Source organism: Tursiops truncatus, chromosome 9 (assembly GCF_011762595.2).
Source record: "Tursiops truncatus isolate mTurTru1 chromosome 9, mTurTru1.mat.Y, whole genome shotgun sequence".
Lineage (NCBI taxonomy): Eukaryota > Metazoa > Chordata > Mammalia > Artiodactyla > Delphinidae > Tursiops > Tursiops truncatus.
Window position 1 is genome coordinate 27,533,055 of NC_047042.1, and position 23,311 is coordinate 27,556,365.

Sequence of the window (23,311 nt, forward strand, 5' to 3'; positions counted from 1 at the left end):
AATGTAGCAGTTTGAGCAATTTATTATTTAGGCCAACTTTCAAATAGGAATTCAATTTGTGAGTCTATGATTGCAAATAGGAGTCCTCTTAATTCCCAAAGGAAAGAATCATATGAAGGCACAAAGTAGCCTAAGAAACTTGATTATACTATCATATTTACTATGTCCTATAAAAATCATTAAGAGTATGCCAAAATAAAATCATTATGGAGAAAATTTGGTAACAAACAGGAAAAATGCATATGTATATGAAATTTGACCCAGCAATTCCACTTTCTATTTCCATATTTTTGCATTGGAAAAAATATGGATGTATCCATAACCAGGCTCTTCATTTTAGCAGTATTTGTAAACATTTCTTTAAAAAGAAGAAAGAAAAAAGAAACCCAAAGGTAGCTGCTAATATAAACTATGGAACATTCACACTATAGAGTCTATTATGCTATAAACAATGAAGAAAATCTCTCTGTGCTGCCATGGAGTGATCTCCAAAACATACTGTTCAGTGAAAATAGCAAAGTACAGAAAAGTATATATACTTTTCCACTGCTTATCAAAGAAAGGGTGGGGGGGGTTGATTTGAATATATATATATACATACATGCACACACATACACACACAAGCACATATACACACATACACAGTGAATATATCTATGAACATATTTTCTTATACGTAAAAGTGGAAGAAAAATATACATTTTAAAATATTTACCTACAGGAGAGAGAGGAAACCAGGTGTAGCGTGTTGGAATTGTTAGATTCCAATTAGATTATTAGGTTTCTCTGAATAGACCTTGTTTTATAACTATGATTTTAGAACCATGTAAATATTTTGCATAGTTAAAACATAAAATTTAATTTAGAAAAGGCAATTCTTAAAAACATTGGAAAGGAAAGGAAAATGTGAAATTTTACCTTCCTCTCTCGACCAGGCACCACAGTTAGAAATCGGGAAGAAATGACTTTGGTGAAAATTCTCACCTTTTGCCAACTTCCGCTACTTTTCTCAGGATCCAGTTTACAGGCGCTGGAGCGAGTGGGGTGTGGTAGCAGTTCTCATCCTGGTCTCTAGAAGCCAGAGGAGAGGAAAAATAGTTTGACCTTCACCCTCTATAGTGAGTGCTTGACTGAGACGCTTTTTGCTACAGCGCACCTCATAAATGGATAAGTTTATCTAAGTTAGAAGTTCTCCACCGTGGCCACTGTAGTCAAGATTATCTTTAGTAAGTTTAACCTACTTGTTCAGCCTTAAAACAAAATGTTACTCACTTGAGGCCTCACCCTGGACCCAGTCCAGTTTAAGCTGAACCCCGTCATATCCCAGTCCCGGTCCGACTTCCGAGTCGGAACCGGTCCTTCCCCAGACCTGGTCTGGCTTCTGAGTCGGAACCGGTCCTTCCCCAGACCTGGTCCGGCTTCTGAGTCGAAACCGCGCCTTCTCCAGACCTGGTCCGGCTTCTGAGTCGGAAGTAGTCTCATCCCCAGACGCGGTCTGGCTTCCGGCTCAAAACGGATCCATCCGCGCACCCACGCTGGGTGCTGCGTCTGTCCGAGTTCAACTCTGGCCAGTTTCTCAACCCATCCTGGAAAAAGAAGTGCTCAAAGAAAGTCTGAAAGCTCATAACACAAACGCTGCGGAGCTAAGATCCAGGGACTCGCCCACCACTTCCGGAGGCAGCGGGAAAGCAGCGAGCTCGCCGGACTTAGCAGGTACCTCTGCGTGGTTACTCAGTGCGCCTAGGGGCTGGGGCGGCAGTGGGCCGGGGCGGCAGTGCGCCGGGGGGCAGTGCGCCGGGGGGCAGTGCGCCGGGGTCTCCTGCTGTTCCCTCTCCTGACACCAGGCCTGTTCAGAGATAAACTGAGGCCTTTTAAGAGTTTATGTGTGTAAAACTGGATTCCAATTGGGCAGTATCCAGTCTAGTAGAAAGAAAGGAGTTCTGAGGACCTGTATTAAATGAAAGACTTTTATAGGCAGAAGGGAGAGGGAGCAAGAAAGTTCTATTAGGCAAAAAAAAAAGCAGTTGGTTATTGCAAGTTGACTTTCTGTTAGGGAACTGCGTGGATCTGTCAGGCAGATTGCTTAATTAGTTAGTGCTGATCAGGTGATTCCTGGTTGACTGGTTTAAGATTCATTTCGGGGAAAGATGAAACTAATTAAGTTTCAGTTTTGTGATGTGGCACTTAGCATAAGTGACTTCATTTGGGTCCTGCTGTCTTGTTTTTAACAGGAGATATTAACTGTATTCTGACTCAAACTGTGAAAAGTAATGAGACATTCAGGAAAACCTTTTGGATATTTGGTGATATTGAAGAAATATTGATATTGTTATTTTGGGTCTGGTAACAGTACTGTGATTTTATCTTGGAAAAGAGTCTGTCTTTTCAGATATTAATTGAAATTCAAATAAATGATATTATGTCTGGAATTTGTGTTAATATGAACAGGGAGGAATAGGTAGGGATACATTTGAAATGATCTTGGTCATGAGTTGATAATTGAGTGATAAAATGTGTGATGGGTAAATGAGGGTTCATTATACTGTCTTCTCTAGTTTAACCTGCTTTTGAAATTTTCTATAATGAAAAGTTAAAAAATTTAAAATAGTTTTTGAATTGTTGAATGGAATTTCATCATTGAATGAACTTCAATGGAATGTAACTTAACCAAATTAGAATCAATTGATACATAAATAAACATTACAGAAATAAGTTGGAAGAAACATTCAACTCTCTGACAGCAGTTAGGAGAAAAAAATACAAAGGAAATCTTACTTTTTTATACTTAGCCTGAACTAATTTATCTCTAACTCAAATTTTTTATTCCCAAATAAATGTTAAGAGATTTAATTCAAACAACAGGTGTTTGGGTTTTTTAAATTAATTTATTTATTTTGGCTGCGTTGGGTCTTTGTTGCTGCGCATGGGCTTTCTCTGGTTGTGGCGAGCGAGGGCTACTCTTCGTTGCGGTGCGTGGGCTTCTCGTTGCGGTGGCTTCTTTTGTTGTGGAGCACGGGCTCTGGGCGCACGGGCTTCAGTAGTTGCAGCAGGTGGGCTCAGTAGTTGTGGTGCACGGGCTTAGTTGCTCCACGGTATATGGGATCTTCCCGCACCAGGGCTTGAACCCGTGTACCCTGTGTTGGCAGGTGGATTCTTAACCACTGCGCCACCAGGGAAGCCCAAGCAACAGGTTTTTGATTGAATGTTTCTAAACTTTCCCTCAACTTAGCAAAAACAGTTCTTATTTAGATATGGTTTTAGTAATCTCAATCTATCAATGGGGTAGAATGTATCGTTTTTTCAATTAATAAGGGAGTGTTATAATCCGTGTGATTACTTTCAGTTAGTTTAAATTTTTTTAAAATATATATTAAATGGAAAAATTTACATGTTGAGATAAACAATACATCTTCTATGTTCCAAAATTTATGGTGTGTTTTGTGTATGTGTGTATTTCGAAGATTATAACTTAATTATAAATGATATTTATATTATATGGAGGTTTTATATCTCAGTCTCTAGAATGGTAAAAACATTAATTTTTGCCAAATACAATATATGTAATTAAAAACATATTTATATATTTTATCATATAAGTTTTCAAAATAGTTACTGAAGACAGATGTTGCTTCAGGCTAACTTAAAAGCATAATATTGTCGTGATTACAAATAATGTTCTATATGAGTCTGTATAGCTAAACATAAGAGGTTTTGTTTTATTACTTTTAAAGTTATGGTTTTCTTTTTTTGATAAAAAGTGGAGCAGTTCACTGCTTTCAGTTAGTAGGTAGAAAGCTGGTAAAAAAAAAAACCAAATATGACTGATACTTGCCTTTCTGAAAAAAGACCTTACATTGCAGTTGAAGGGCTGAGAGTAACCAAACAGTGCCTTAAGAGAACACGGAGTTGCTGTCTTTGAAAAATGATGCCATACTCCTAGGAAATGTGTCACTCAAGATGGGATTTCCAAGTAGGGGAAACCAGTAATTTCTCTTACATTGAGACATAGAATCCCCCAATTTTTCTTTAAAAGGATGTAGAAGGCATTTAAGTAAATAAAGAAATAAAAAGTGGACACATTATTTAGTACTGCTTTGAAACAAGTATGTTCCTGTAAACATTGGTCTCTATTAATATAGCTCAGTATAAGCTTCCCATTTATACACATGTATTCTATATCTTTCTACCTCTATTGACAGATTTTCTAATCATTTCACATAAAGGTCTTGTCTTAACTAAAAATTTTTTTAAATAAGCAAGTATTTCGTATTAGATACTAATTCTCTAAACATTTATATTTAGCTGGGTATTGTACAAATGAATTCGGTGTTATCTATGAGCTTAAAAAAAATGGTCTTGAGGAATTTGTGGTTACCAAAAGAGTGAATTTTCACTGCCTTACTTATTGTATTTTACTTAAATCACTGGTAGTTCTTATTTGCATTCCGAAGGCTACTGAACATTTCCCTAAAAATATTATCTATCACTTGTTTGCATATAGTCTTCTATATGTAAACTATTAAAAACAAGAACTAAGAAATATGTCCCTCTCCCCTTGGGTTGCCACTTCAAAAATAAAGGCTTAGAGTTCACACATAAGAAAGAAGTATTTATTGACTACTTATGTGCCAGCCATAGTTAAGGTTTTGTTATAAAAAGACGATGAAACAGTGTTCTCAAGGAGCATACTCTCTGGTTAGCAAGTAACAGACAAGTAAATATATCACTAAAATAGGCTATAATTAATGCCAAGAAAGCAGGAATCAAAGTCATAAGAGTATAGTTCAGGTGGGGTTTCATGGAAGAAATAAATAACCAGCCTGAGGCTTAGATAATTAGCAGTAATTAACCCATCAAATGTGAGTGGGCTAAGGGGAGGCCTGGGGAAGTTGGTTTAGTTGGAACAGAGAGGTGGAGATGAAGGGAAAGAAAAGCCTGAGTGATAAGGACATAGACAAGAGGGGTTCTGGGTTCAGGGAAGCACAGTTTGTACCTAAGGGTTTGAAATGTGAAGTTCAAGAGGGAAAGTGTAGCTTGCCTACATGGAGGGGAAGAAAGCTTCTACAACATGGTCTTGACTTGAGGTCTCTTCAAGACAACGAAGAATTACTGAGTGGTTTTTAAAGGAATGAAGTCATTTAGCTTGCATTGTTTATTTGTTAAAACCCGATCCAACTCTGTGAGGTTTTTCTTTAAAAAAAGAATGCACTATAATTTTAAGAGTAAAAATTGGGCTGCAGTATAACAGAAAGTTCAAGAGTTTCGAGTCCTATTAACCCATCCACACTCAGCTTAAAATCCTGTGATGTTTATAGCACTTTAACTCTACAAAATAGAATGAGATATGGGAAACTTGGGGGCCGATAATCCTATATGCTAGAAACTTTATGAATACAATACCTGGGAAAGGAATAAATTACAAGAACAATCATTTAACTCACAAATCAATAAGGGTCTTTGAAGGGACCCTATCTCTTTTTACTAGAAGTCTGTCTGAACTAGACGTTCTCTACCTCATTTTCCAGCATGAGCTTCCCACCCATGTTCACGGTTGATTTCATCTTCATTCCTAATTTAACCTGTTCACAGTGTAGTATTTTCATACCCTTTTCTCATGCCATCCCATCAACAAACATTTCCCCCTAAGTTACAAATAACAAAATGCATGTGCTCACATACATGCATACACGCACACACACACACATACACAAGTATGCAAATAAATGAAATCCCCAAACACTTTTCACTTAGTGCCGAATTTCTCATAGTTATGCTTTATACTTCTTAATCTCTCACAGTCTGACTCTCACTGCCATGATTCATTACAGAAGACACAGAGAGATGATTTTCTAAGTGTTTTCCTCCTTTACCTTTCTGTCACATGTGCTGCTCGCATTTGCACAATTGAGATCATCTATAACTTTTTCATTGACCTCTCATTTAATCAATCACATATGGAATATACCTTCAGAGCTAGTATGATAGAATTCCATAGCTTTTGTCAGGAACTCGTCAAGGTCACCCCTCTAATTTGCTAGGATGTCAAAGAGGACTAGTCGGTTGAGAACAGCTGGTTCCAGAAGAAAGGAATTTTCTAAGTGATTACCTAAGGAAGAGATCAGTGAGGGCTACTTCTGGGCATTTTGGTCAGAACATTCAGTGATAGAATTACTTGCTGGATAGATGATCATTGAAGTTGCTTTCTTCAGAAATAATTGAATGTGATTGTATGGCGCTTCTCCCTGGACCATAAAAATGTGTGTGTGTGTGTGTGTGTGTGTGTGTGTGTGTGTGTGTGTGTGTGTGTGTAGTTTCTGTTCACATTAAACATCTTCTTTTCTCCCTCTTTGTTCCTCATTACTGTTATGATACAGCCTCTGAATTCTCTGGAGGATCTTTGTCTTTGAAGTCAATCAATTCCCTTATATCATTATGTTTTCTTATTGATTAAATAAGATTTTCTTAGAGAATAGGGTAAAGATTTTGTAGCCATGATGATAAGATTTTATCCAGCTCCCCACACTTCCTGAATCTTGCCCTGCAAATCATCCAAACTTCCCAAAGGAATAAACAATATGAATGCAGAGAACATTTGTAATCAAGGCACTTCTTCATTAACATAAGAGTCAGCATCTCTCACTCTGCAATGCAGTGTTCTCTGATAACAGACGAATTGCTGGTGCATTTCTTTTGGTTTAAGGCTTAGGTGGAAACTCCAACACTATCCCCTTCCCCCTCCAACCATCACCTACCCAAATCTCATATCAAGAGATTAACTGAAAAGATTAATTTTGCTTCTGTAACAAAACTCAAGATGTTCTTAGCCCTGTGCTACTGCTAATGTTGACCTTTCCAAGTCTGTGTCTTCAGAAGATTCAGTAAGAACACACGACGTCTGCCATGTAGCTTCCTTCCTAAATGTTGCGGATTATAATTTCTGATAAAACAACCTCCATTGTGGTTGTTTTATCAGAAATTATACCGAAGTCTCTGGGTGAAAACCAGGCACAGGCATGTATGAAGAGGGAAGATCCTGTCCTAAATTATCCTTCCCAGCAGTGGCTTGGAAGAGACTGTAAATATGGGCAGAGGCCTTGGTTCTAAGTCCTGCTTTGCTTGCTTACTACAGACAGCGGGCAGTATACAGGTGTTAGCTTTGAGGCACAGTAAGATTGCTCATTAGAGAAGAGTCATCAGTGTAATCAACGAATTCACCAACTCCTATTTGACTGAAGAATGATAGGGAAAAGTATAGAAGCATGGAGAGATGAGGAATGAGGTCTACTATCTCTAGATGTTTCACATGCTGTGTTTCACATGCTGTGTGTTACATGCGAAGGTGTATATAATCATGTTGATAATGAAACTGCTATGTTTGAGATCAAATAATATTGAATACTGACATTTTCATGGGATTCAATCTCAAGTGATCACAAGTGGATTCTATTTATAGGAATGTTAATGCAATGTGAGAATGAGTAGGAAGCTCTCCGGAGAGACTGGTTGGGAGATGTAACCACCTAGTTTGCCTGGAAACCAGGAATTGGTCCTGTAATCTTGATAGGGACCAGAGAGTGGTCTACTGACTATGTGTTTTATAAAATTTTAAGATTGTTTTGTTGGAAGGACACAATACAATGACACTCGGATAGATGAAAGGCAGAACTCTTTGTTCCTTGCAGCTCTGAAAGAGAGAAGGCTACAGTTGTGGATTCACAAAGGGGGTTGCACCCAGGACAGGAGAGCAGCAAGCTGGAGCTGTAGGGGAAGTTTATGTATGGCAAGTAAGGTGGGGTTAACTAGGTTTTGTGGGTTGTCTGTGGATTGGCTAATTTGAATAATTTTGCACATTCAAGGGGGCTGTATCTAGTTTCTGCTACCTGTTCCTGGGGTGATTAGGGCAGATGCATAGTGGCCCAAAGTGTGAGAGCCAGAAAGGGAAGGGTCTGGTGTGGACTTAATTAACTGCTCACGAAGGGAAATGGGCCTCTAGTCAGAGCCTTAAAACTGGATCAAGACAGCATTAAAACCAGCAAACTGTATTGCACTATGAAAGTAGGCAAACACTTAGGGAACAGATAAGTCTAATACACAAGGTTAAATTATGCCAAAATATAACATACTATTGGAAGGTAAAGGTGTAGCACCCATCAAAACAAGTTATGGGTAGAGATAAGTGAAGCCTTTTTGGAGAAGTTAATTCTGTTCTTGAGTTTTGAAACATGAGAAATCGTTTGGACAGGAAAGAAAGGCGTGAGTGGGGAAACAGCACTCCTGTCAAAGGGAACAATATGAATTTAGACAAAAAGCTGGAAAGAACAATTTGGTATTTGGGTATTTTTATTACAAAATGTCCAATTCCGGTGGGATACATTTGAAACTCAACAACAGCCTGTACCTTCGTTTCTGTCCTCCACCCTCCACAGTTCTTCCACAGAGGCCCGACTGGCCGACTCTGTAACTTTAGACAGAACAGCAAGGTTTACTTTGGCATTTTCTAACGGGCTACATGCACCTATTGAGTTCACACAGGGCAGTGGCTAGAGCATCAGAAAATTCCATAAAGATGGTGAAAATCAGGGAAATGCCTTTTTTGATAGATTTTTAAGACTTCGAAGCCAGTTTGATTGAAGGTTAGCAGTTGGTCAGCCATCATTTGTTCATCCTGTGGATAGTTATGGTATTTTCCCACTTATCTCCATTATTCAGGTAAAACACCAATATAATAATAACAGCAATAGTAATAATAGCAATAGCATGTACACCCATGAAGTGTTTACTCTGAGCCAAGCCCTAGGCTGTTTAATAATCCTTATCTCTTGTCCTTGTTAAGCGACCACTGCCGCCCACCACCACATCTAAGTTGACATAATTTTCAAATATGTCACTTAAAATTGGCATAACTCATACTAGATACGTATACATGCATGTTTCTAAGTTAGAATACAGTGAGGCTGGGCCCCATATTCCCTTAAATTTTAGCACTCAAAGTCCAGTTTTTCTTCAAAACTTCATTTAATGTTAGATTGCATTGCGGTCTGAAATCCCCAATAAAGTTTAGTAAAGTAATGTAGTCGGGTTCAGAGTTAAAGGTAAATCTTTTTGTAAAAAGCTTAAGTGTGGTTGGTCTGCCTCAATCTCAGACCCCCTGCTGCCAGTTATCCAGGAGAATAAAGTGTATCTCTCCGACTTCTTTTTTTTCCAATTTTTTTATTTATTGAGGTATAGTTGATTTACAATGTTATGCCAATCTCTGCTGTACAGCCAAGTGACTCAGTTATACACATATAGACATTCTTTTTTATATTCTTTTCCATTATGGTGTATGACAGGATATTGAATATAGTTGAATATAGCTCCGTGTGCTATACATTAGGACCTTGTTTATCCATTCTAAATGTCATAGTTTGCATCTACCAACCCCAAACTCCCAGTCCATCCCTCTCCCTTTCTCTCTCCCCCATGGCAACCACAAGTCTGTTCTCTATGTCTATGAGTCTGTCTCTATTTTGTAGATAGGTTCATGTTTGTGCCATAGGTTTGTGCCATATTTCAGATTCCACATCTAAGTGATATCATATGGTATTTGTCTTTCTCTTTCTGACTTCACTTAGTATGATAATCTCTAGATCCACCCATATTGCTCCAAATGACATTATTTCCTTCTTTTTATGGCTGAGTAGTAGTCCACTGTACATATGTACCACATCTTCTTTATCCATTCATCTGTCTATGGACATGTAGGTTGTTTCCATGTTTTGGCTATTGCGAATAGTGCTGCTATGAACATAGGGGTGCATGTATCTTTTTGAATTATAGTTTTGTCCAGGTATATTCCCAGGAGTGGGATTGCTGGATCATATGGTAATTCTATTTTTAGTTTTCTGAGGAACCTCCATATTGTTTTCCATAGTGGCCGTACCCTCTCTCACTTCTTTTACAGCCTTCCTTGAATGCCAGGGCTTCCCTCACAATTCTATCTAAAATTGCACCTTCCCTCTCTCCCCAACCTGTTTTTTTCCAGAGTGCCTATTGTTACTTGACATATTTTATAATTACTTGTTTATTATCTAACTCCCCTCTCAAGAATATCCCCAGTGCTTAGAACAGTGGTGTTATACAGTAGGTGCTCAGTAAATGTGTGTTGAATATATTAATCAAAATAATATATTGGTTATTTGTAAAATATACTGTTTTTAAATATATACAAAACACTGCTAATAAGCGTACAAAACTTGAAGAAAATAAATTAATAAACTACCAGTTTTTGAACATTCCCTGTATTTACTTAGAAAAAAAGTTTATAAGCAAATTATTTATTATGACATGGTTTCTCCTTTAATTACTAACTAGCTTAGTGAAACTATTTCTGGTCATCTGATCTTAAATGCAGAAATTATGGCAAGAGCTTTAAAGCCCTTCAGTAAATTGCCTGAATGCTCTCCCCATGCAGTAGATGGCATAAATGAAAAATACTGGTAATTAGAAATCTGTTTTTGAACTCAGCAATTATTGTCTGTATATTAATTTTTTTTCCATACCAGTTGATGCAAAATTCTAGAATGATAATAACTAAATAGAGTGCAACTCCCCACCTGCCCTTAATTGATTTTATCTCAGCTGAGATACTCTGAAGGAAATTATTGATACGTAGTTTAGACTTTTAGGTTCCATTTTGCTTTGACAATATCAGATTTCCCAAACCAAAAAGTTAGTTATATGTCAACCAAGCATGCTTTTGTCAAAAGTATTGACCTTTTGAAACAGACTCACAGATAGAGAGAATAAACTAATGGTTACCAGTGGGGAGAGGGAAGGGAGGAGGGGCAAGATGGAGGTAAGGAGTTAAGAGACACATACAAACTACTATGTATAAGATAATTTGTTTAATCTTTGATTAAATGTAAAAAAAGTTATTTTTAATCAACCCCTTAACTGCTACACAGAGTCACCTTATGTATCTGAGTATTTTTGTTAGATATGTAGTAACAGTTTAAATGTTATGTAAGCCTCAAATAATCTAAAGAATTTTCCACATCTCCAAATAAATGACATTATTTGAAACAGATACTGGGAAAATTTTTTTATCTCACTCATATCATTGTTCTACAGAATTATGGTAGTAAAAATACAGTTTACAATAATATAAATGTGCAAAATGATTTTAATGAGAAGAGAGTATTGTGTGGTTCTGTAAATCTAGTTTTTTGCTTATTTTAATCATTGCGTAGTAGGGCAACAAAGCCCCCATCAAGAAGTAGGAAATAAGAGACAAAGGATTTCATTTGGAAAGTTAAACTCTAAATTCAACACATAATATGTAAGGCCAGGGATGACATTGTATGAAGATAGAATCACTTACAAGAAAAACCTGACATCAAATGGATTAAAAAATTGGGCTTCCCTGGTGGCGCAGTGGTTGAGAGTCCGCCTGCCGATGCAGGGGACACGGGTTCGTGCCCCGGTCCGGGAGGATCCCACATGCCACAGAGCAGCTAGGCCCGTGAGCCACGGGTGCTGGGCCTGCACGTCCAGAGCCTGTGCTCCGCAACGGGAGAGGCCACGGCAGTGAGAGGCCCGGGTACCGCAAAAAAAAGAAAAGAAAAAGGATTAAAAAATTAACTTTGCTGGAAAAAAAAAATGTGTTAACTGAATTTTGTCAGAAATGTATACAGAAAAAGAAAGGAGAGTTTTGGCAGCAGCCATCTATCTTTATGCAAGAAAGAGATTGCCCTGAGCCAAAAACTTAACCCCTCTTATAGAATGAGAAAGTGAAATCTACTGAGAAAATGGATACATCTGTCTATTTTAGCCTGTGGGCATTAAATATTCAAATCATATAACTATCCCTCCACCCTGTTCCCACCACTCAGACACCAGTTCTCATCCTATTGTCAACCAGCAATCTTCTGATAATGGTCTCCTCATGTAGCTTGCATGAAGGAAATGTGCTATGACAGTTATATTTCTATTGTAAAAGAATAAATTGGCATTGTAGCTTATATATGTCGCTTTTGATTTTAATCAACATGAGTCAGCCTCTTCAAGTTTGATCAACTTGATACAATGAAGTGTACCAAGAATTTGTCCTTATAATGCAGAAGACCAGGTCACCATGTCCTACACTATTATTAAATAAGTATTGTAAACATCCCTTAGCAAGCAGTGTCTCTCTTTAACAAACTTGGGAATCTCTTTTTCGCATCATTGAAATCAAGTCTACAAATCCTACAGTACCAGACTACAAATAATTGTAAACTTCCAAGGAAGCATGTTTTCTAACTTTGAAAAATCTTGATAAATTTCTAGGTCATTACACTATAGACTATATCATGGACTCAAAATGTTTCTGTAGTATATCTTTTTTCCCTTACCAGGGAGTAAGCTTTTGCTTTCCCTTATTTAAAAATTGAGTATTACACATAAAGGAGAATTTTTTTAAGTCTGTATAGATGTAAAGAAATTTACACGTTTTTCTAATTCCTTCTTTATAGAACTCTATTATGATTCTAAGGTATCTTTTGGGAATTCTATTTCTATTATTTCTTTCAAGATTTCGCTTCAAGCACCTGCATCCCAGGAGGACATACACATGAGAAATCTCAGGGCCTTACATAATTGTCTCTGAATAACCCTTAAATTAGTTCTTAATCAAAAGCAGGACTCTTTCCATGTAAAGGGTCAACCCTCTTAAATAAAGACTGAATTTTGTAGTATCTTGATTCCAATCCTAGTGCACATGGTAATGTCTAGTTCTGCTCTTCACTAGTAATTTAAAATCCTTCAATCAACAGATAGCAAGACAAACGTTTAAATAAGCCTTTAATGCTTTTAGGCTTGTATCTATGCATTCATGTTTCCTACTCCTACTCTACCTCCAACTAATCCAGTAATTAAATATGGAATGAGAAAAAAAAAATTTAGTAATAAAATCAACACCTTACACATTTGGAGCAATATAAGTCACGTGTGTATAGATATTTATTCTACAAGCACTATGTCTAAATGCTGGACACTGGTAAATCAGATTGCGAACTGGTAACAGGTAGAATATATGCACATAGAACAAGGCACATAGAAATAGGTATTTGCCTACAGAGAATATTTTGATTTAAATTCACTTGAAACAATATTTAATTGAATATATCACACTAAAAACATGCTAGATTAAAAACTGCAGAGTAGTAGGAATAAAAATTGAGGGTTATACAATTCAGTAGAGAACTGACCCATGCTATTACAGAAATATCATGGTGTTTTGATCACAATTCCAATTTGTGGGGGAGGCAGGTTTCCCCCACACCACCAAGCAATGCTCTAATATCAGCTGAGTGTCCAAGAATTCAACTCATTTCTGACACTATCTACCCTGAGATAGCATCCGATCCCATAGGTAAGGGTTCAGTCATACAAGACTGTCCCCACCCCGCCCCCAATTCAGACACCATTAGAAAGCCCAGGTTGTCACTTGTACTTTTGACCAACTCCTAGCTGTAAATCAGAGGTTCCCAAGACCCCCTCCCTAGGTTCAATTAGTTTGCTAGAGTGGCTCACAGAACTCAGAGAATGTTTTACTTACTAGATTGACCAGTTTCTTATGAAAAGATATCTCGGGAACAGCCAAATGGAAGCGGTGCATAGGACAAAGTATGGGGAAAGGATAAGGAGCTTCCATACCCTTCCAGGTGCCCCAGTCTCTCCAAATCCCCACAGGTTCACATCGTTCATTACATAGGCATGATTTTTATATGTATGTATTTATTTTTAATCATTCACCATGTTAAATATATGGAAACTAGTTTGAACTGAAAGGGAAAGAATTCGCTTTGAGTCATGATGATCAATTAATTAATCAATAATTACATTACATAGGCATGATTGATTCAGCCTCTAGCTTCCCCAGAAATCAGATGTGGGACTGACAGTTCCAACCCTCTATTCATGATTGTTTCTCCTGACAACCAGCTCCCATCTTTAGGTGCTTTCCAAAAGTCACCTCATTAACATAAACCCATTCGTGGTGGGAAGGGGCTTGTTATGAACAACAAGACACCCAGTTTACATTTATGTCTCTGAAGCTATTTCTAGAACTGAGGACAAGAGGCTAAATATTATAACAAAAGGTACTCCCATTGCTCTTTTTGCTCAGGAAATTCCAAAAGTTTGGGGAACCATGGAGGAAGACCAAATATGGATAAGAAATATATACTGGTTATATATCAAATGTATATTATAAATCACAATATCATAAAATATAGCCCAACTTTGGGGATGGAGCAAATTGGAAATAATAAGTCTATCTCCCCAGCAAGGATGGAAAAGGTGGTAGTGAAAGGAGATAGAATTTGGGAAAAACTTCCCAGAAATGAGTTGGATCTTCAATCAGTAAATTGTCAACAAACAGTGGCATTCCAAGCCAAGGCAACAGCATATACGAAGGCATTTGAAGTATACAGTGTGCAAGCTTTGTATCCTGGGAAAACCATCCTGCTTAATGTCTTTGTGATGCTGTTTTAATCAAAGGTTGACTTTGAAGATGTGAAAGTAAACATGGTTTAAGTAGGATCAGGAAAACTATTATTCTATTCAATTCAGAAATTATCGATTCACTATCACATGACGGTCACTCAGGCACTGGAAATACATTGTCCATTTATTAAAGTCAGAGGTAGAGCATTAGTAACCGTCACTAGGTCTGACATATAGAGGATGCTTAAAGAATATATGTTTGATAAGTCATGGTCCCTGACTTCTAGAGTTTTATGGTCAGGCAGGTTAAATAGACATACAAAAGAATCACAGTGTTGTATCTCACACGTAAAAATGAAATAAATACAGGGTCCATGAGAAAGTCAAATGTTTGTATGTCCTGCTAAGATACTTGGATTTTGTGCTTTGGGCATTGGGGTGCCTTGACAGGTTTTTAAAGCAGAGTATCAAGGTGATCATATTTGTGTCCTAAAAAGAAAAGCTTTGTTGGGGGACTTCCCTTGTGGTCCAGCGGTTAAGACTCCACGCTCCCAATGCAGGGGGCCCAGGTTCAATCCCTGGTCGGGGAATTGACCGCAGCATCGTTGCATGCTGCAACTAAGAGCCTGTATGCTGCAACTAAAGATCCTGCACGTAGCAACGAAGATCCCGCATGCTGCAACTAAGACCCGGCACAGCCAAATAAATAAATGAATATTAAAAAAAAAAAGAAAGAAAGAAAGAAAAGAAAAGCATTGTTGATTATGAAGGATGGATTGTATATATGGGAATGAGAACCTGGAATGGGAAGTTTATCAGATGGCTTTGGTAATAGTCTGGATCACCATTACTAAGGGCCTGATACGAGAGGGTGGCAGTCAAGACTAACGTGAAAAAACTGATAAGGAAACATATAGGAGAGATAATTGGTAAAATGGCCTTTAGTACAATGGTAAAGGGGAAATAAGGAGTTAAGGATGAATACTGGGCTTCCAATTTGGTGACTAGGCAGTTGCCAACATCATAATATGGAAGAAAGCAACAGAAACATGTTGAGTTCATTTTTTTAGAAATGTGACCAATAAGGCAACTGGAAAATAGCACAGTGTTGAGAAACAGAGACTCTGGTTTGGCTTCGTACTAGCGTTGTGACTTAAGCAACCTTTATGTGTTAGTCAAGGTCTCCAGAAAAGCAGAACCACTAGGAGGAATGTCTAAGTCACAGAGCCAGTAAGAAGTAGAGCTAGGATTTAAAGCCAAGCAGCCTAACCTCATAGGATTATTATGAGGAAATGGCTTACAAAGTTTTGGAAGCTGAGAAGTCCTGTGACCTGCTGTCTGCGAGCCAGAGACCCAGGAAAGCCAGTAGTATAATTCAGTCTGAGTTCAAACGCCTGAGAACCAGGAGAGCCAATGGTGTAAATTCCAGTCCAGGGGCAGGAAAGACCCATGTCCCAGCTCAAGCAGGCAGGAAGGAGATGAATCTGCTCTTTCTCCTCTTTTTGTTCTATTCAGACCCGAGTGGATTGGATAATGCCCACTGACATTGGAAAGGGCAGTCTGCATGACGCCCACCACACTGGAGAGGACAGTCTACCTTACTGAGTCCACCAATTCAAATGCTAATCTTGTCCAAAAACACACTCAGACACATCCAGAAAAAATGTGTGATCTGGGCACCTTGTGGTTCAGTAAAGTTAACATAAAAAATTAACCATCACACCTTCTGTACCTCAAATTCATCATCTAAAAAACGGTGACAATAATCGTACCTACCTCAAAAGATCGCTGCGGGAAGTTAGTGATTTAATATTCTTAGAGCACTTAGTTCAGTGTTTGGTCCATAATGGAAGCACTATGTAATCGTTAGCTTACCGTGAAATTCAAAAGTAAAGCTGAGGCTCAAAAGTACAGCTTTTTGAAGTCACCTGCATATGTATTGTGGTTAAAGCCATGGCAGTATGGAAGGGATGGCTCAAGATGAATGTCCAGCATGGGAATGCAAGCTGTCCACAGGTAATACCCTAAATGCAAAGAAAAGTAAGTAAAGAAGGTTGATTTGAAGAAGTATTTAAATGAATCAGAGTGAAAAAGGAGAGCTGGAGTCTCATAGGCCGCCGAAGACAGACAAGAGTTTCAAGAAGGAAGGTTTGACGACCCTTATTAAATACTCGAAGAGCATTTGGCAGAGTAACTGAACTGAAAAGAGGTCAATAAGGCTTTGGTTTCCAAAGATGAAAAACCATTTCAAAAAACAGGTCAGGGCTCTGGTTCCACCTCTCTCTTTGTCTCATGGTCCCACCTTCCTTCTCTTGGCTTCATTATCAGGCAACTAGCAAAGAAGCCAAATCAGTGCTAAGAGTTCCATAAAGACCCAGCAACATCCAGAGATAAGAAAGGGTGTTTTCTCTTTTTGAAATAAATAACTCCTTGCCCAGAAGTGTTCCCTCCGGCAGATTTTCCTCCTGACTTGTTGCAAAATCATTTGCAAAGAGAATCAGGCACCCCAAGCTTAGATAAATGTGGCTTCTCCCCTGATGTTGAAGGTACTACTAGTTTTCCCTGAGTCAAATGGCTATGAGGCAGAGAAGACTGCATGATTACAACTAGGGTTATTTAGGAAAGAAGATGTAGAAAGGATGCACATTCAACGGACAAGTCTTCTGGATCACTGAATCTCACAAATTTAATATGCAAAAAAGCCACCTGGAGATCTTGATAAAGTGAAAATTTGGAATCAGTAAAGTCTGTAGGAGACCTTTGAACATAGACAGTTCTAACAGTCTCCTAGGTGGTGCCAGTAATGCTGGCCCAGGGACAACAATTTGAGTAGGAAGGTGTGAGAGTGGTCATTATGCCCTTACTTTGCATTGGGCCTTCATCGGTATTTGAAATACAAAGTATAATTAATCATAGTCTCTGTCCTCAAGGGAATCAAGACTAGTGAGGGATTTATAGTCTAATGATCCAGACTAATGAGGGCTTTATAGTCTAATGATAGTCTAAATTTCTAGCATAAAAAAAACAAAAACATATAAAGATACCAAAACAATCCTGAAATTAGAAATATAATTATACATAAAAACCTCAATGTAAAGTAAGTTAATATTTTAACCTTATGGATTACATGCTAATTCCAATCACTTTGCAAAGATCTTTTAAGGCATCTTTTAAGGCATTAACTCATTTATTCCTATCGTTAATATATGTGATATGGAGGTGAGCAATATATTTTATCTCTATATCTTTAGGTATGGAAGTAGAGAAAGCACTTTTTTTTCGTTTATAATTTATATCTTGTCTATTCACCAATCTGTTTGAATTTACTTATGAAATTATTTCTGAATTCCTTGGATATTTTGTGGCAAGCATGGACCTCATTATAATAACAAAATAGTAGGTGTACATATTCACTTCTTTACGACTTCACAATGTAAGAATAAGTTTTGTGTTAGTCCCGGTCCTCTGAGAAGCAGATGCCAAAACAGGATTAAATGAGAAAGAAGTCTCATAAGCCTGTGAAAGAAAATGGGAGAAAGCTAAGGAAGATGTACAGTCATTAGACCATGATACAAATCTGACTCCTAGGAAAAGAAAGCAGAAAAAGAAGGAAAGGAGGCAAGTCATAGGCAGTGAGTGAGTGAGTGCAGAGACATCTCAGACTGCCATGCAGTCAATTCTAAGAAAAGTTAGGCAAGGCAGCTAGTGAGTCCATAAGGCAAAATCTCTCATCAGAGGAGTTCTGCATCTCTGAGGAACATGCCTGCCTTGGTATCCCTGCCATGCTCAGTCATTGGCAAGGAAGAGCCTGAGGAAAGCCCATTGGCACAAGCAGCTGTATGAATTTCAAAGCTCATTCTGGGCCATCAGACTCTTAAACTCCCTGCAGCTGGAGATCTGAGTGGCAAGTGGGAGAATGCTAACGGCCATCCTAGTTATGTCAACTATACAGTGTCATTTGCAGATCTAGTCCAGCCAAGCCAAATTCTGTACCTTTAAATTTGTTCCATTCAACGATAAACACAAAATGACAATTGAGCTACAGGTGCTGTCAGCATATGCTTCCTGTCATCTTAAAAGCAGTTCCAATTTGTCTTATTGCATAAGTTAAACAATTAGAATTAAGATCCCAGCATGTGTGAGCCTTCTGGAGGCCTTGCAGAATTCTTACAGTCCTGTGGATAGTAAGACTGGACATACGAAAGGACACGTTTCAGCACATTCAGGAAAGCCGTAACATGCAAACTTGTCACTACAGCTACTTACCACTGAATTCTGTTACTTAATGCAGCACATTAAGAAAAACATAGGAAAAAACTAAATGTTGAAAATCACATCTAGAAGACTCTCAAGGTGTTGCATGATGCACAGACCAAGTACTGGGGACAATGTGAAAACTATAATATTCAATCTTCTTTGATAGATGAAATCTTGAAATTTAAACATACCACAGATATAGTCTATGATTTCATTGTCAGTTTCTTTAGCAATACTTACTACTTTCCTTTTATAGGAATTTATATGTTAAAAAGCCAATACAGGATCACCAAAAATTTTGTAGTCTCTTGAATTTCAGTCCCTATTGTGATTTCAGTGGTGTGCTCATCCAACAAAAGAGAGAGCAAAATGCTTAAAAGTTATGAAACATCAATACATACATGGAAGAAGAGAATAGTTTAGCAAAGCTTCAAGACTTGGCTTTAAAGTACTGCAACTGTCAAGTGCTGAGGAAAAGATAATAGCGCCTGGTGCCCTACATTCAGGAATGGGGGTGTTCTGCAGTCAAGACTTCTGGCCAACCACAGGTCAGAAACAATTTTTCAAATAGTGATTCGTTTTGAAAATGTATTCTGCAGTAGCAAATCAAAGAATAAATCTTATTTGTGCATTAATGCAGAACAAACTTTTGGTTTGTCATCACACAAGTTGTATTGCAAAACTAATCAGTTCCACAAAAAATGGGGTACACACTGATTCGGTCAGTGTCTTTCACAGCTGCATAGTATCTCTAGAAATGTAAAGTACAATGAATCTGGATAAATAAATAAAATTTCAATATTTTTTCTTGAAATAAATGCTTGTAATTCTATAAGAAAAGAATTACAAGCATTTTAACTGCTTCTAAATATTTGCATAGTGCTTCCTGATGATTAATACATTTAATAAAGAGCTTCTAGTTTCATAGCATAGTTGAATAAAGCCAACTAAAAAAGTTAATGGAAAAGATCCCGTCTTAATTAATCTTTTTAAAAGCCTAGTTTAAAAATTGAATTTAGTTTCTTAAAATTTCACAAGCAAAACATTTTACAAATCTTTGCAAAAACAAAAATATAGTTGAGAATTTAAAACAGTAAATTTATACTTCAGAAATTGCAAGGTGCTGTCGAAATGTAAGTTACTATTAAAAACTACTGTATTCCCCAAATTATTAACACAAATATAGTATACCAGAACATTGGGGTATATTCAAAGATTGCTCTTAGGAACTTGAAAACCTCCCATAATTGTTATTAAAAGGAAAATTGATGTACTATAGAACATAATACTTTAGAAAATGGCTTATAAATATTAAAAGAAGCCTGTGCAGTCAGTTTCTTTGTCATAAATTGGAAGAGGCAGTCTCAGATGCTTTTGAGCTTACCTTATTGCTCCTTAAATTCAGAGCAATTTTTAGAAAAAAAAATTAAAAGGAATGCTTAATGGTTGAAAACTATCTATGACAAACACAATTGAATTTTAAACTATTTCAGATAAAAGTGGCAGAAGGGATTATCTCTACTCTTTTAAATTAAAAACCTTTCGTTTAAGGTCTCTTAGACAAGGACTAATTTGAACCTTTTTTTTTTTTAACTCTTTAAAAAGTTGGTAAGCAGAGGCAGTGCTAGTACAGAAGTACGAATGAGTGCTCATCCTTTCCCCCTCCCTTCTAAGGAAAATGTGAAACAGGTTTGCAGAAGAAAATAGCACACTGCTCCCTTGAAGGCAAATTTTCATTCCAGTTTTACTAGATCTTAACTACAGTCTGCAAAATCTACTTCTGATGTTTTATGCTAAGCACATCTTTTGTTAGTAGCTAGAAGACAAGCATGCTCATTTTTTTAGAAGTTATATAAATGGAAAAGAGTGGTATTATGCAAAAGCTTTTATAAGTATCACTCATAATAAAATCAGTGCTATTTAGTCCATGTAAGCATATTCAAGAAGAGTTTTTCTCTGATCCACAAAACAGATTTCTACAAATTATTTCACACTAAGGGATGTGAATCTCTCTTACAGATTAAAAACAGAACACAGAAGTTCAGTTTCCAAAGATCAGGTAGTTACACATTATAAAAAATATGTAAATTAGATCAACCAAAATAAAAATTCCTTCTCCTAAATTCCATTATTTGTGATTGTGTTTAACAAAGAGAGATAATGAAATGTAATTCCAAAAAAACAAAAAGTGACATTACTTGCTCTAAATATTACGTAGAACCAACTCAGAAAAGTTTGTTCTATGTAATAGAGTTGGCTAACTTTTCTTTGATAGTAAACTCAAATAAAATTAAGGTAGGGGTGTGTGTGTGTGTGTGTGTGTGTGTGTGTGTGTGTATGTGTATTACCATTCAATATATTTGTCAGCTCCAGAGCATTGAGGAGGGCTGGGCAGGCTCTCCATACCCAACAGATGCCACTATTGTAAGCCTCTTTAGAAAGTGCCATTTAAAATTAGAACCAGAAGATAACAAATAGGTAGATACATGAGAGGAATAAGGAGTTGTGAAGAGAATTATTCCAGGCAGAGGAGAGAGCACTAGCAAAAGGCCCAGAAGCAGGGAAATGATTGCACTTTCAAGTTTGAGGAAGTGAATGAATGGCAATGTGGCTAAGCAGTGACCTTCAAAATTCTTGACTCTGACCTACAGCACAGTTAACTTTATATTGCCACTTAATACACATGCAGACACACACATCCATAAATATAACTTGAAAGAGTTTTATGAAACATTTTTTCTTACTACATGTTACAATACGCTTTGATCTTTGCTTTATTTATTTTCTTCTTCTCTCTCTCTCAAATACAGATGAAGGCCATAAGATGACTTCACTCTCTACTAATTGGTCACCTTGCAGTTTGTAAAACAGGGTAGAAGAGAGTATGGTAGAGACTGCTTAGGATGGTAATGGCAGCCAAGATAAGCAGCTCCCAGAGAGGGTGAGGTGTGTAGGCCACTAAAAAGGATTTGCTTTATGAGCTAGAGTGACAGATTCAGCAAATAAATAAATACATTGCAATTTCAGATAAACAATGATTAGCTTTTATTATAAAACATCTCATCAATACTTGTACTACAGTAATACAATACTTATACTTAACATGTAACACTTACCCTGCACTTTATCTGGCAACTCTAATCTAAGGGTGATGGAAAACGATTAAAAGATAGTAATCCAGAGTGATAAATGGAGAGATAAATGATCTGATTTCCTTTAATATCCCTCCAGTTGCCACGGGAAGAGAGGCAGAGAGAGGACCCTAGAATCATGAACTCTAGAATATTGGTTTAATGTAATTTAAGACAGGGAATTTCAGCCATATTCCAAGTCTCGGAGCAAAAAAAGGGTTAACTGAACTAAGTTAGCCTATCATATGCTAACATTATACATGCTTTAAATTTTAGTTTTATTTCTCAAAATAACATCAGTTAAAATGTTATCCAGATAATAAGTGCAAACTTTTACAATTCTTCTACTGAAAGAACTGTATTTTTTTTCTTTTTAAGGAAAATTTTTATCATGCTCCACTGATGGGAGCCTCAGCATACTTCCAGGTCCTTGGGAACTGAGATTTTAGAGGTTTGGATACGGTTTCAATTCCAAAGAGAGGAAAATGGACCCGGGCTGCTACTCCCCACAGGCCTCCATAGCACAGCCTGTGCTGTTGCCTCAGTGCATAGCCCTTGAGTTTTGGGGGGAAATTTTAGAATAGAATTTTTCATGCGGTGACATGTTTCCACAGATAAATCATATAGTGCTGTCCTGATTTAAGTGCCTTTCCTTAAATTTTGTTATAAAATATTCACAGAAACTTATTTAGTGTCATGGCTCCTTAGAAAATAGTAAGTCTAATATAGTTGTCTCTACCCCAGTAACTCAAACAGTCACTTAAAAATTTGTTTCATTTTTTAATTTTCCATAATTATTTTAAAAAATAAGTTCTTAGAATCATACTCCTAGAGCAGTGATAGCCCATGTCTTTAACGACTTAACATTTTAGTTTAAAAATGTCATATTGTTTCAATACCCCTTCAACTAGATTCTGGAAATCTAACTCTCTAATTTAGAGAGACTTAGTTTCCCTGCATAATTGTCCATGAAATCACTAGGATTCCTCAGCATCCCTTAAAAGGAACAGGCTAAAGCACTTAAGCCCTATGAAATAAGTTAAGCAGAGAAAATCTTTTGTTCTTTAAAAGTTAACAAGCATCAGCGGAAATAGCACAGGACAATCTTTGGGGCCAGCAAAGAAGTATGTGGAGGACAGCTTATTCAAATATCAAACTTAATTCTAATATTAGCCACTCCGATTAAGTTGTAATCTGAAAAGATAATGCCCATTTGCATTAAATATAACAAAGGAGTCCCAAGTAACACAGTAAATGACAGATTTCTCCTCCTGTAACTATAATAGTCCATGGATTAGCCAATATCAAGTCTGCTTTTGATCTTGGCATTTTACAGGAACACAATAAATGCATTATATATAGAACTTCATTTGAGTCACAAGCTATTTCCATATGTCTATTATGCTTTAACAGACATAGTTACAATAGGATTTTTCCACATTAAATTGAAGCCA

At 37.2% G+C, this 23,311-nt stretch overlaps 1 long non-coding RNA gene across 1 annotated transcript in view; it reads left to right on the forward strand.

The window, feature by feature from the left end:
• Nucleotides 1-1,552: 1,552 nt before the first annotated feature.
• LOC141279523 (uncharacterized) overlaps nt 1,553-23,311 on the forward strand; it is a 182,656-nt gene continuing 160,897 nt past the window's right edge. Inside the window, exon 1 of the long non-coding RNA XR_012333904.1 lies at nt 1,553-1,713. This is a non-coding gene — a long non-coding RNA (uncharacterized lncRNA). The remainder of the gene's footprint in view (nt 1,714-23,311) is intronic.